The 12,440-nt window shown below is 41.8% G+C and overlaps 1 pseudogene; it reads right to left on the bottom strand.

Annotated features, from left to right (window-relative positions):
- Window positions 1–7,943: 7,943 nt before the first annotated feature.
- LOC122150891 lies at window positions 7,944–8,046 on the bottom strand (annotated as a pseudogene).
- Window positions 8,047–12,440: the final 4,394 nt, after the last annotated feature.

Here is a 12,440-nt window from a genome sequence, read left to right as displayed (position 1 = left end):
TAAATCTTCACCCAAATCCTAATAAAAAAAAAGACCTACTTGATTTTGCTAACATGTACAGACAGAAACCTGGAGGATATGTATGGCTTCTGAGGGTGTGGGATAATGGTGCAAGGAATGTAACATTGGATCACTCTGAGTTTATTGATTTAGGCCTACTAAGTACGGATTCTTCATTCAATGTTTCAGCTCGAGAGGTTAGAAAAGGATCTAATAGTTTATTTGGTTAGCTTACTGAATGAAACATGGATTATGTGGTGCCCTACCTTAAGTCAAGTTGAAGTACCAGACCTGCTTTGGTATAATGCAGAAGAAGGTATCCATAGGCTTAGGGAAATTGGCCTGTTGGAATGGATTTATCAGATTAGACCCTTAGAGCCAGAAATGGAGAGTCCAGAGGACACTCTTTCCACCAGTATGGTGAGGAATAAATTTGTGAAGGGAGCCCCAGCATCCTTGAAGACTGCTGTGATTGCAATTTTATGTAAGCCAGATTTGACAGTTGGAACTGCTCTAATTGAACTAAGACACCTAACTACAAAGGGGCTGATTGGACCCCATGGTAGTAGGGGCCAAGTGGCAGCAGTTAATCAACAAAGGCAAGGTGGGTATGGTTACCATAATGGACAGGGGAGTCAAAACAGTAATCAGAATAGTCTGAATCATGTGGAATTATGGCATTGGCTACTTAGTCATGGTGTTCCTAGTAGTGAAATAGCTGGAAAACTTACTAAATATTTACTTTATCTCTATAGACAGAAGAATTCTAGGTCATGTCAACAGTGGCATAGATTGAATCACCGGAATACAAAGTCACAGCCTCTCAATCAATTCCCAAACTTGAGTCAGTTTACAGACCCAAAACCCCTTGAATGAAGGGGAAGCCAAGTCCCTTTGAGGAAGGACCCCACTACATTGTGAAAAATTTGTAATGTCAATCTTTCTCTCAGCCTTCCCCAAAGGGATCTGAGGCCTTTTATGAGAGTGACTATTCACTGGGGAAAAGGAAATAATCAGACTTTTCGGGGATTACTGGACACTGGCTCTGAACCGACACTAATTCCAGGAGACACAAAGCATCATTGTGGACCACCAGAGTGGGGGTGTATGAAGGTCAAGTTATTGATGGAGTCTTAGTTAAGGTGCATCTCACAGGGGGTCCAGTGGGTTCCTGAACCCATATGGTAGTGATTTCCCCAGTTCCAGAATGCATAATTGGAATAGATATACTGAGCAATTGGCAGAATTCCCACATTGGGTCCCTACCATGTGGAGTAAGGGCTATTATGGTAAGAAAAGCCAAGTGGAAGCCATTAGGACTGCCTCTACCTACAAAAATCGTAAACCAAAGGCAATACTGCATCCCTGGAGGGGTTACAGAGATTACTACCACCACCATCAAGGACTTGAAGGATGCAGGGGTGGTGATTCCCACCACATCCCCATTTAATTCACCTATTTGGCTAGTGCAAAACACAGATGGGTCTTGGAGAATGACAGTAGATTATCGTAAACTCAGTCAGATGGTGACTCCAGTTGCAGCTGTTGTTCCTGATGTGGTTTCATTGCTTGAGCAAATTAGTTCATCTTCTGGTACTTGGTATGCAGCTATTGATCTGACCTTTTTCTCAATACCAGTTTCAAAGGACCATCAGAAGCAGTTTGCCTTCAGCTGGGAAGGCCAACAATGTACTTGCACAGTGCTTTCTCAGGGATATATCATCTCCCTAGCACTATGTCATCATTTAGTCCGTAGGGATCATGATCGCCTTTCCCTTCCACAAGACATCGCATTGGTCCATTTTATTGATGACATTATGTTGATTGGACCTAGTAAGGAAGAAGTATCAATGACTCTGGACTTACTGGTGAGACATCTGCATGCTAGAGGATGGGAAATTAACCCAACAAAAATTCAGGCACCTTCCACATCAGTGAAATTTCTAGGGGTCCAATGGTGTGGGGCATGTCAAGATTCCTACTAAAGTGAAGGATAAGTTATTGTATCTGGGTTCCCCACAACTAAAAAGGAGGCACAATGTCTGGTGGGCCTCTTTGGATTTTGGAGGAAACATATCCCTCATTTGTGTATGGTGCTGCAGCCTATTTATCAAGTGACTTGGACAGCTGCTAGTTTTGAGTGGGACTCAGAACAACAGAAGGTTCTGCAACAGGTTCAGGCTGCCGCACAAGCTGCTCTCCCACTTGGGCCATATGATCCAGCTGATCCAGTGGTGCTTGAAGTGTCTGTAGTAGATAGAGATGCTGTTTGGAGTTTTTAGCAGGTCCCTACTGGTGAATCTCAATGCAGACCTTTGGGATTTTGGAGCAAAGCCCTGCCATCCTCTGCAGATAACTACTCTCCTTTTGAGAAACAGCTTTTAGCTTGTTGTTGGGCTTAGTAGAGACTGAATGCCTAATCATGGGCCACCAAGTCACCATGAGGCATAAGCTGCCCATCATGAACTGGGTGTTGTCTGACCCACAGAGTCATATAGTTGGATTTGCATAACAGCACTCCATCATTAAATGGAAGCGGTGTATCAGAGTCCAGGCTCAAGTAGGACCTGAAGGCACAAGTAAGTTGCATGAGGAAGTGGCCCAAATGCCTATGGTCTCCACTCCAGTCACATTACCTTCCCTCTCCCAGTCTGCACCTATAGCCTCATGGGTAGTTCCTTATGATCAATTGACTGAGGAAGAGAAAACTCATGCCTGGTTTACAGATGGTTCTGCATGATATGCAGGTACCACTCAAAAGTGGGCAGCAGCAGCACTGCACCCTTTCTGGGACTTCCCTGATGGACAGTGATGAAGGAAAATACTCCCAATGGGAAGAACTTCAAGTCATGCATATGACTGTTCACTTTGCATGGAATAAGAAATTGTCAGATATGCAATTGTATACAGATTCATGGGCTGTGGCTAATGGCTTGGCCAGATGGTCTGGGACTTGGAAGAAGCATGATTGGAAAATTGGTGACAAGGATGTATGAGGAAGAGGTATGTGGATAGATCTCTCTGACTGGGCCAAAGGAGTAAAGATATTTGTGTCTCATGTGAATGCCCACCAAGAGGTGACCTCGGCAGAGGAGGACTTTAATAATCAGGTGGATAGGATGACATGTTCAGTGGAAACCAACTGTTCTTTTTCCCCAGCTACTCCTGTCATTGCTCAATGGGCTCATGAACAAAGTGGCCATGGTGGCAGGGATAGAGGTTATGCATGGGCTCCGCAACATGTACTTCCACTTACCAAGGCTGATTTGGCTGCCACCACTGCTGAGTGCCCAATCTGTCATTAGCAGAGACCAACAATGAGTCCATGATATGGAATCATTCCTTGGGGTAATCAGCCAGCAACCTGGTGGCAAGTTGATCACATTGGACCACTTCCATCATGGAAAGGAGAGCATTTTGTTCTTACCAGAATAGATATTTATTCTGGATATGGATTCTCCTTCCCTGCATTCAATGCTTCTCCCTAAACTACCATCCATGAACTTACAGAATGCCTTAGCCACCATCATGGTATCCCACATAGCATTGCTTCAGATCAAGGGACTCACTTCACAGCAAATGAAGTGCAGCAGTGGGCCTATGCTCATGGAATTCACTGGTCTTACCATGTTCCCCATCATCCTGAAGCAGCTGGCTTGATAGAACAATGGAGTGGCCTACTGAAAACACAATTACAGTGCCAACTAGGTGGCAATACCTTGAAGGGTTGGGGCAATGTTCTCCAGGAGGCTGTATATGCTCTAAACCAGTGTCCAATATATGGTGCTGTTTCTCCGATAGCCAGGATTCACAGGTCCAGGAACCAAGAGGTGGAAACAGGAGTGGAACCACTCACTATTACCCCTAGTGACCCACTCACAAATTTTTTGCTTCCTGATCCTGCTACCCTATGCTCTGTGGGTCTGGAGATCTTAGTCCCAAAGAGAGGAACACTCCCACCTGGAGACACAACACTGATTGCATTGAACTAGAAATTAAGTATGCCACCTGGCCATTTTGGCTTCCTCATACCTCTGGATCAACAGAAAAAGAAGGGCATTACTGTACTATCTGGTGCGATAGAACCTGATTACCAAAGGGAAATTGGATTGACATTACATAATGGAGGTAAAGAAGAATATGTCTGGAATACAGGAGATTCTTTAGGACACATCTTACTACTACCATGCCCTATGATTAAGGTCAATGGAAAATTACAGCAACCCAATTCTGATATGACTACTAATGGCCCAGATAGACCCTTCAGGAATGAAGGTTTGGGTCACCCCACCAGGCAAAGAACCACAACCAGCTGAAGTGCTTGCTGAGGGCAAGAGAAATACAGAATGGGTGGTGGAAGAAGGTAATTACAAAAAAATCAGCTATGATCACGTGACCAGTTGCAGAAATGAGGACTGTGATTGCTATATTTCTTCATTGTATATGTGCATCAAATATTTTTGTTTCCTTCTATTATGAACTGTGAAATGTAAATAAGATTAATGTGTTTCAGTTGTATGCATGTTAGTGTATCATGTTAGATGCAAATATGACTTTATAATTGTCCTTATTTAGAGATTATATATGGTTAAGAAGATGTGTGCAACTGCCAGGTTGACAAGGGATGGACTGTGATAGTTGGAGCTGTGTGTCAACTTGACTGGACCACAATTTTGTGTGGTTTAAGCAATTGTGATGTGGATTGTTCCCATGATGGGATCAGATGAATGTGTTTTGAGCAGCCAATCAGTTGAAAGGGAGTTTCCCTAGGGTTGTGGCCTGCTTCCAGTATATTTATGGACATCCTGGGAAAAGAGACACTCTTCTGTGGATCAGGATTCTGTTGTGCTGCCTACAACTGTCCATGAGTGAAAAATCCAACTTTCAGCCTGGAGATCTTGGATTCATCATTCATTGGAGTCAACAGCCAGTATAATGCCTGCCAACCTTGAGCTCATCAGCCCCTGTAGCTGCATGAGTCAGGAAAAGCCTCCAGCTTGATATTTGATCCAAGAACTTGGGACTTTCCAGCTGCTATAAATGTGTGAGCCATTTTCCTAAGAAATTTCTCTTTCTCTCTATATATATATATAAGCTTTACATGTTTGGCTAATACAATAGGAATAACAAAAACAAACAAACTCACTGCTGTCAAATCGATTCAACTGATAGTGACTCCTTCTTGGGTTTCTGTGGTGGTATTTCTACAGAAGTAGATTGTCCAATCTTCCTTCCAAGGAGTGACTGGCAGATATGGTAGGGACCATTTGTTCAGATTCATACAGTTACACAGGTCTTCATCAAATGACAGCACATATTACAACTGGGATAGCTATTTCCCAAGAAACCTGACATACTGAAAATGTTGGTGAATGAGATATGTGCCACAGGGCATGAAAAGATTAAACTCTGATCTCTGTATGTGTTCCTATTTTAGGTATTTCATATTAATGAGGATATACAACATATTTCCTTTTTTGATTGACTTATCTCCTCCATCATAATGTTTTCAAGGTTCTCCACATTGTGGCATGTATCAGGACTAGATTTCTCTTTATGGCAGAGTAACATTGGGCAGAAGAGACTTCCTTAGCCTGCTATGATCCAGAGGCTGGCATGATGATCACAAGATGGCTCTTAAGAAAAATCAGATTGAATATTAGAAAGAGTAACAAGTCTATAATGAATGAAGCAAATCAGCAGCTCCCCCACTGCTCATGACCTGATGCACTCCACAAGCAGGCTGAAGTTCTTTCCAGTTGTCCATTATTTTTAGATTATTCATGTCATTCCCCTCCTCATTAGCCCAAGTCATTGAGAGTTCATGGTTGGTGTAGCTGAATCATTGCCCAAATGACTCAGCCTCCTGATTAAAAACAGACCAAAAAAAGCTTATTAGTTCATCTCTGCTTAGAGAATAAAGTCTCAACTCCCTAACAGGATATTTAATTCATAAACTGGGCCCAATCAATCTTGCCAGCCTCATCTTCCATCATCATAAACCCTCTCTGCATCCCCACTTTCTTATGCTTTTTTTTTTTTTTTTTAGGAGTTAGTAGTGGTTTTATGTAAAGGATCATATAGTAAATATTTTAGGCTTGTGAAATATATGATGGTCTCTTTCACAATTACCCCCATTCTGCCATTGTAGTGCAAAAGTAACTATTAAAAGAAAGAAAAAGTTATCATCAAGTCAACACCAACTCATGGTGACCCTATATGTGTCAGAGTAGAACTGCTCCATAGAGTGTGTGTGTGTGTGTGTGTGTGTGTGTGTGTGTGACTTGGGTGAAAGTTTATAGAGCAAATTCGTTTTCCACTCAACAGTTTCCACACCCACTTTTCAAGTCTAGTTTTTACTCATCCTCCAGGACTTAGCTGAAGTCACCTTCTTCAGGAAGTCTACCTTGGCTGCACCTAGGCCCTTCATTCAGGACTTATCACTCTGCTTTGTAATTATCTGTTTCTCCATTCCTCCACTAGAGTATAAGCTGTAGGGCCCAAATGCATCATGAATGTGTGACTGTGGACAAGTATTTCAACCTCCCTAAAGTTCAAGGTCCCTGAGTGACACAGACAGTCTACACTCGGCTAACAACCCAAAGATTGCCTGTTTAAGCCCAGCTGGCACCACCATGGAAGATCCACACCTGACAAGCTGTTTCCATTAAAGATTACAGCCAACCAGATTCCAGAGCTACAGATTCTTTCCAGATGAATATATAAACAAACAAATTCCTCAACCTCTTTAAAGTTTAATTTCATCATTTGTAAAATTGGAATAAGAATGGATATCATTCTTATAAGGTTTTTAGAAGGAACACATGAGCTAATGTGTGCAAAATACATAGTAAACATTTGATAAATAGGTACTGTTATTATCAATGTTCTCTCTAATATCTAGCCCAATGTCTGGTATACAATAAATACTCAATAATCGCTTGTTGAGTAAATGAATGAATGAATATTCTCCATTCATACCTAACTACTTGCTAAACACTTTATGCCTTTAGGACTTCTTATCCTTCATGCTTAATGACCTCTTACTCTTACAGATTCTGTTTGGAATGTCTGTCCTGCCCTGCCTTATCCCACTTCATCCCTCTTTATACCTGGTGAACTCCTATTTATCATTCATGACCAAGATCAAATGTCACATCCTCTTTCCCACCTTCTAAGAGTCTCTTGGAACAAATTCATCTGAGCTTGCATAGAACTTTGTTTATACCCCTATTATCATGCTTATGATATTGTCATAAAATTATTATAATTGTTTGCTTATATGTTACCCTCTCCCTCTTTACAGTGAGCTCCCCTGCAACAGTGATTTATTTACTCCTCTGGCTCAATTCCAACTCAATAGCTAGCAGTGCTGGTGGTAAGCACTTAATAGACAAAGAAGAGGCTCTCCAAAAAGTCCAGATGTTGATTCCAGTGTCCAGAGATGGTTAGAAAAAGAAAGGCTAAAGAGTCCCCTGGAGAGGCAGAGAATGTGTGCTTGGAGCAACATTGCCTTTTCTTTATTTCTTTTACTTACTGCACATACATTCTAACAACCAGAAAGAAATAATTTAAAAGGGAAAGAAGAATCATCCACTATCCTATTATACCAACATACCAATTGTTTTCATTTTTCTTTGTTTCCCTGCAGTTCTTTATTTATATGTATGCATAATTTTAAGTACTTGCACTCATAATATAAACACAATTTGGTCCTCTGCTTTTTTTTCTTAACCTTCTCTCATAAGTACTTTTCCATGTTACTATGCTATCTACAAAATTATTTATATTGGCCTCATAATATTCCATCTCACTTCTAAATTACTCCCTTTTTTATTATTTTTATTGTAATTTGGGTGAAAGTTTACAGAGTAAATTCATTTTCCATACAGTAGTTCATACACATTATGTCTCATGACATTGACTGCAATTCCCCACAATGCAACAGCTCTCTTTCGACTTCCTCCTCGATAGAGGACATATCAGATATTAAACTGATAAGAAGAGGTACTACATTTGATCTTAGCCAAAAGGCTGAGAAACAATGAAATTATTCTTGTTAAATATAATGATGGACCAAATGTCTTCCTGCATAAAGCTTTTCTTCTTCTAATTTGTATATTTTTTTTTTCAAACATTCCTGCCAAGGGCTTTAAGATAACCTCAGAATTTCTGAGAAGTCTTGACAAAAGAGCTGTGTTTTTTGTTTCATTTTGTTTAAGTCTCAGCAAGGAAAGAATTAAGTACAAGAGGTCAGTTAAGGCAGGACCTGGGGCCTAAAATAATAGCTCTCAACCTCTGGATGTGCATTAGAATCACCTGAAGATCTTTTTTAAAATACCATTGTACAGGCCCAACCCCAGACCGATTGAATCAGACTCTCTGGGAGGGGTCAATAAAATTTTTAAAAAGGTCTCCAGGTAATTGCAACACACAGTAAGAATTATTGGTCTAGCTTCTACCAAGTGAAAAAATTACAAGACCATTATGATGTGTTGGTAGGTGCTTGTCCTAGAGCAGAGACTTTGATGTAACCTGCTAGAGGTGGTGTCTCTAGATCACAGAGGTTGGTGATAGACAGAGGCCATTGTTATCCATTCATTTATCCAACAAGTATTTACTAAGCACCAAACTGAACAAACTGCACCCCTGAATTTCAGTAGAATATATCCAATGGCCTTCTCTACATATCTGCTTACATATAAATAGATACCTTGACTTAACATGCCCAAAACCTAACACTAATATATCCTGATCAAACCAGCTCTTCTAGCAGTCTTTCTCATCTCAATTAATGGGAACTCCTACCTTCCAACTCCTCAGGCCCAAAATACAATCAAGGTATCATCCTTGATGACTGTCTTTTTTTCACACCAACATTCCAATCCATCAATGAATTTTGTAGGCTCTCCCTTCAAAATATATCCAGAACCTTGCCACTTCTCACCATCTCCACCTACTATCACCCTGGCCCAAACCACCATCATCTCTTGCCAATATTTTTGCAATAGCCTCCTAAATAATCTCCTTGATTCCACCCTTACCCTTTGCGGACTTTTCTCCACACAGCAGCCAGAGTGATCTTTTAAAAACTTGACAGGCCATATGTTGTTCTTATTGTTAGGTACCATCAAATCGATTTTGACTCATAGCAGCCCCACATGACAGAGTAGAACTGCCCCATAGGGTTTTCTAGGCTGTGATCTTTATGAGAGCAGATCACCAGGTCTTTCTCTAATGGAGGCGTTTGGTGGGTTCAAACTACCAACATTTCAATTAGCAGCCAAGCACTTAACTGTCACTCATCTCCAAAATTTCCAGTGACTCTCCATCTCACTCAGAGTAAAATCCTAAGTCCTTTTCTCTAAGGTCCTATATGAGCTAATGTCTCCATTACCTGTTGGACCTCATCTCCTTCCTTTCCTCTTTAAGCATTGTGCTACCTCAAACATGCCACATGTGCTTCCACCTCAGGACCTCTGCACCTCATGTGCCTCCCCTCTACCTGGAATACCATTCTGCATGGCTCACTCCTTCACTCCCTTCAGGTCACTCTCAGTCCAAATAACATCTTACTGACTGCCTTGACCCTGTCCCCTAAGTAAAATAACAGCCCATTTCTATTTGGCATTTCTGAGTCTTCTTCCTCTGCTTTGATTTTCTCTGTGTTACCCATGAGCAACTAATATATCAAATATTTGTTTACAGTCTTTTCCTTCACTAAAACTATTCAGATTTTAAAAAATGTCAAATATATATAGAGTAATGATAAACTATAAAGAAAAATAAATAGGGAAGGGGATAGAGCATGAAAGGGTGTCATTTGGTTTGGAAAGGTCTCCCTCAGGGAAATAAAATGGAGGAAAGTTCTAGGTAAAGTGAGGAATAACCAGGACTGGAAACAGGAAAGAGAGGTGATGACCAACATAGCAGATGCTGTTGTGCACTGTCCAAAAGTCCTCATCATTCTTTCTTCAGGTAAGTGTCAAAGGTGTCCTTCTCCAAGTAAATTCCACTCTCACCCTGAAGGCTTCTTTCAGCCTGCACATGAGAGTTAATGCCCCTTGGAATAGCTCTCAGCCAATGATGAAAGAGAGGTAGAGAATAAGTTCCCTAGCTCCCTCACCCTTCAGTGGGACAATTCTGAAGCATATTCAAAGCCATCTCCCAGAGTGCCCAGGGGTACTGAGCCCAGTTGCCCACAGTGGTAACCTGCTCAGTTGCATCTTATATTGGCTTCCTTCCTTTCATTCCTGCCAGTGCTTCCTGAGTTCACATCACCCTGGGCCCTCTTGCCTGAAATCCCAGTCTTAGAAAGCAGACTAAGATAGAAAAGAGCTCAGTTGATCCTATTGACCTCACTGCCTGCAGATAGAGTCTGTAGGAGCCACACACACAGGGGAAAGGAGGCCTCTGCAGGGGAAGCCACATGCAGGGTAGGCTGTGTGCACAGGCAGTAGGTGCTGCAGTTGTCTTTGGTAGCTTTTGACCCAAGCATCTTACACCGCCCCACACAAAGTGGAGTGTGATATTAAAATCAGTTGAGGTCTGGAGGGAGAGGGCCTGGTGGTGAATTTACAGAAGCAGATTAACCCAATCTGCATACTAAACAGCATGTAAATTATGTTATTTCAACCCATAAGTTTAGATATATCCATAGGAAAAAAAAATGCATGACAGTGATAAGATGTATGGCTGATGTAAATAAGCTAGCCCAAGAAAAATATGCTAAAAGTGCCATGGAAATACTCCAAATTAAGTGAGTTATGCCAGCCCTGGCTTTCAGCCAGGAGAAGGAGAAGATGACTTCTAGCCCTTGGGGCACTCTGCAGGGACAGGAGTAGGATGGTCTTGTCCCATATCCAGAGTGGGTAGCTGCAGCCCATGGGGAGAGGGTCCTGCCATTGGAGGGGTTCACCATTAGAGACAGGAGCAGAAATCAATTCAGGATCCAGAACAAATCCTTTTAATAATGGTAATATAGTAATTAATAATGGTGATAGTACAGAAACTAACATTTTTGAGGCCTTAGTATTGTCTAGCATGCTCCTGAACCTTCCATGTGTTTTAAATCATTCAACTCACAACCACACCATGAGGTAGGTACTACTGAGACTCCTATTTTACAGATAAGGAAACTGAGGCTCAGAGAGGTTAAACATAAAGTAGTAGAGCTGAACCCAGGCAGCCTGGCCCCAAAGCCTGCATGCTTAACCATTAGACTCTACCACCGCCGCTGAACATCACACTGAAAGGAACTTAGGGAGTAATTTATTCCAACCCTCTCACATTACAGATGAGGAAACTGAGGCAAGGAAACATGGTAATTTGCCTGAGGTTATACAACAGGTGAATGGCAGAGCCAAGATTCTGGCTCATTTGAAACTCCACAGTCAAATGCTCTTCCAAGTGTCCCAGCATCCCCTCTTTTACTGCTAACAGTGATCTGAAGGGGCTGGAATTAGATGAAAACTATCAGTCGTACTTTTCTTTTCTTTGTGGCCCTTAGTTCTAGTATGTCCAGTGTCTGGAGGTACATTTTCCCTTAGTCCTAGGTATAAAAGGTCTGTCCTTAGTAGGTTTACAAATGGTTGGGTAGAGGAATAAATTCCTGCTCTGAGATGTCTCTCTCAGCCAGAACATTTAGCCCTGCCTATCTAGGGTGAGAAAAATTGGCAGAAAACATATCAGCCCTCACCTCTGTGACAAGCTCCCCCTTCCATGTGTCTTGACTCTATCACTTGGGAGAAACTTTTCAGTCCCCAAGAGCCAGACAGACAGGCTTTCCTGGCCAGGACTCGTTCTATTGCAATGGCCAATCCTAACTCAAACAAACTAAGCCAAAGTGGAAACTCCTAACGACTAAGCAGCCCAAGCAAGAATGCCCTGAGACAGGTTGGATCCAGGGCCAACCAGGACTGTGCTCCTTCTCCTGTGGAGCTTTCAGGGAGGCCCACTCCATGTGATAGGAGAGAGACCAGCCCCAAGCCTGCATCCTGAGAACTAGTCATACAGAAGGAGACTCCCCTGTCCCAGAGCCAATGCATCATTCATCCTATACTCATTCAATAAGGATTTAGATAGTACTTACTATGGCCAAGGAGCTATGGGGGCACAAAAGGTCAGCAGTTGGAACCCACCAGCTACTCCATGGGAGAAAGATGCGGCAGTCTGCTTCCATAAAGATTTACAGCCTTGGGAATCCTATTGGGCAGTTCTACGCTGTCCTATAGGGTTACTATGAGTTGGAATTAACTTGATGGCAGTGGGTTTGTTTTTGTTTTGTTTTGTTTTTTTCTTTTGGTTTTATTATGATCGGGTACCAGGAAGAGAGCCAAAAACAAAGCAAAAGTAAATTTTGTTCCTTTATAAACTGATACTCTATTGGAAGCAGGATGAGAAACAAATAAAAATAAGATAAATATATAAAATATATAACT

The sequence above is a fragment of the Orycteropus afer genome, unplaced genomic scaffold, assembly GCF_000298275.1.
Source record: "Orycteropus afer afer isolate SDZICR_OR568_19922 unplaced genomic scaffold, OryAfe1.0 scaffold00010, whole genome shotgun sequence".
Lineage (NCBI taxonomy): Eukaryota > Metazoa > Chordata > Mammalia > Tubulidentata > Orycteropodidae > Orycteropus > Orycteropus afer.
Note: the sequence above shows the minus strand (reverse complement) of the source record. Positions and strands in the feature narration are given on the sequence as shown.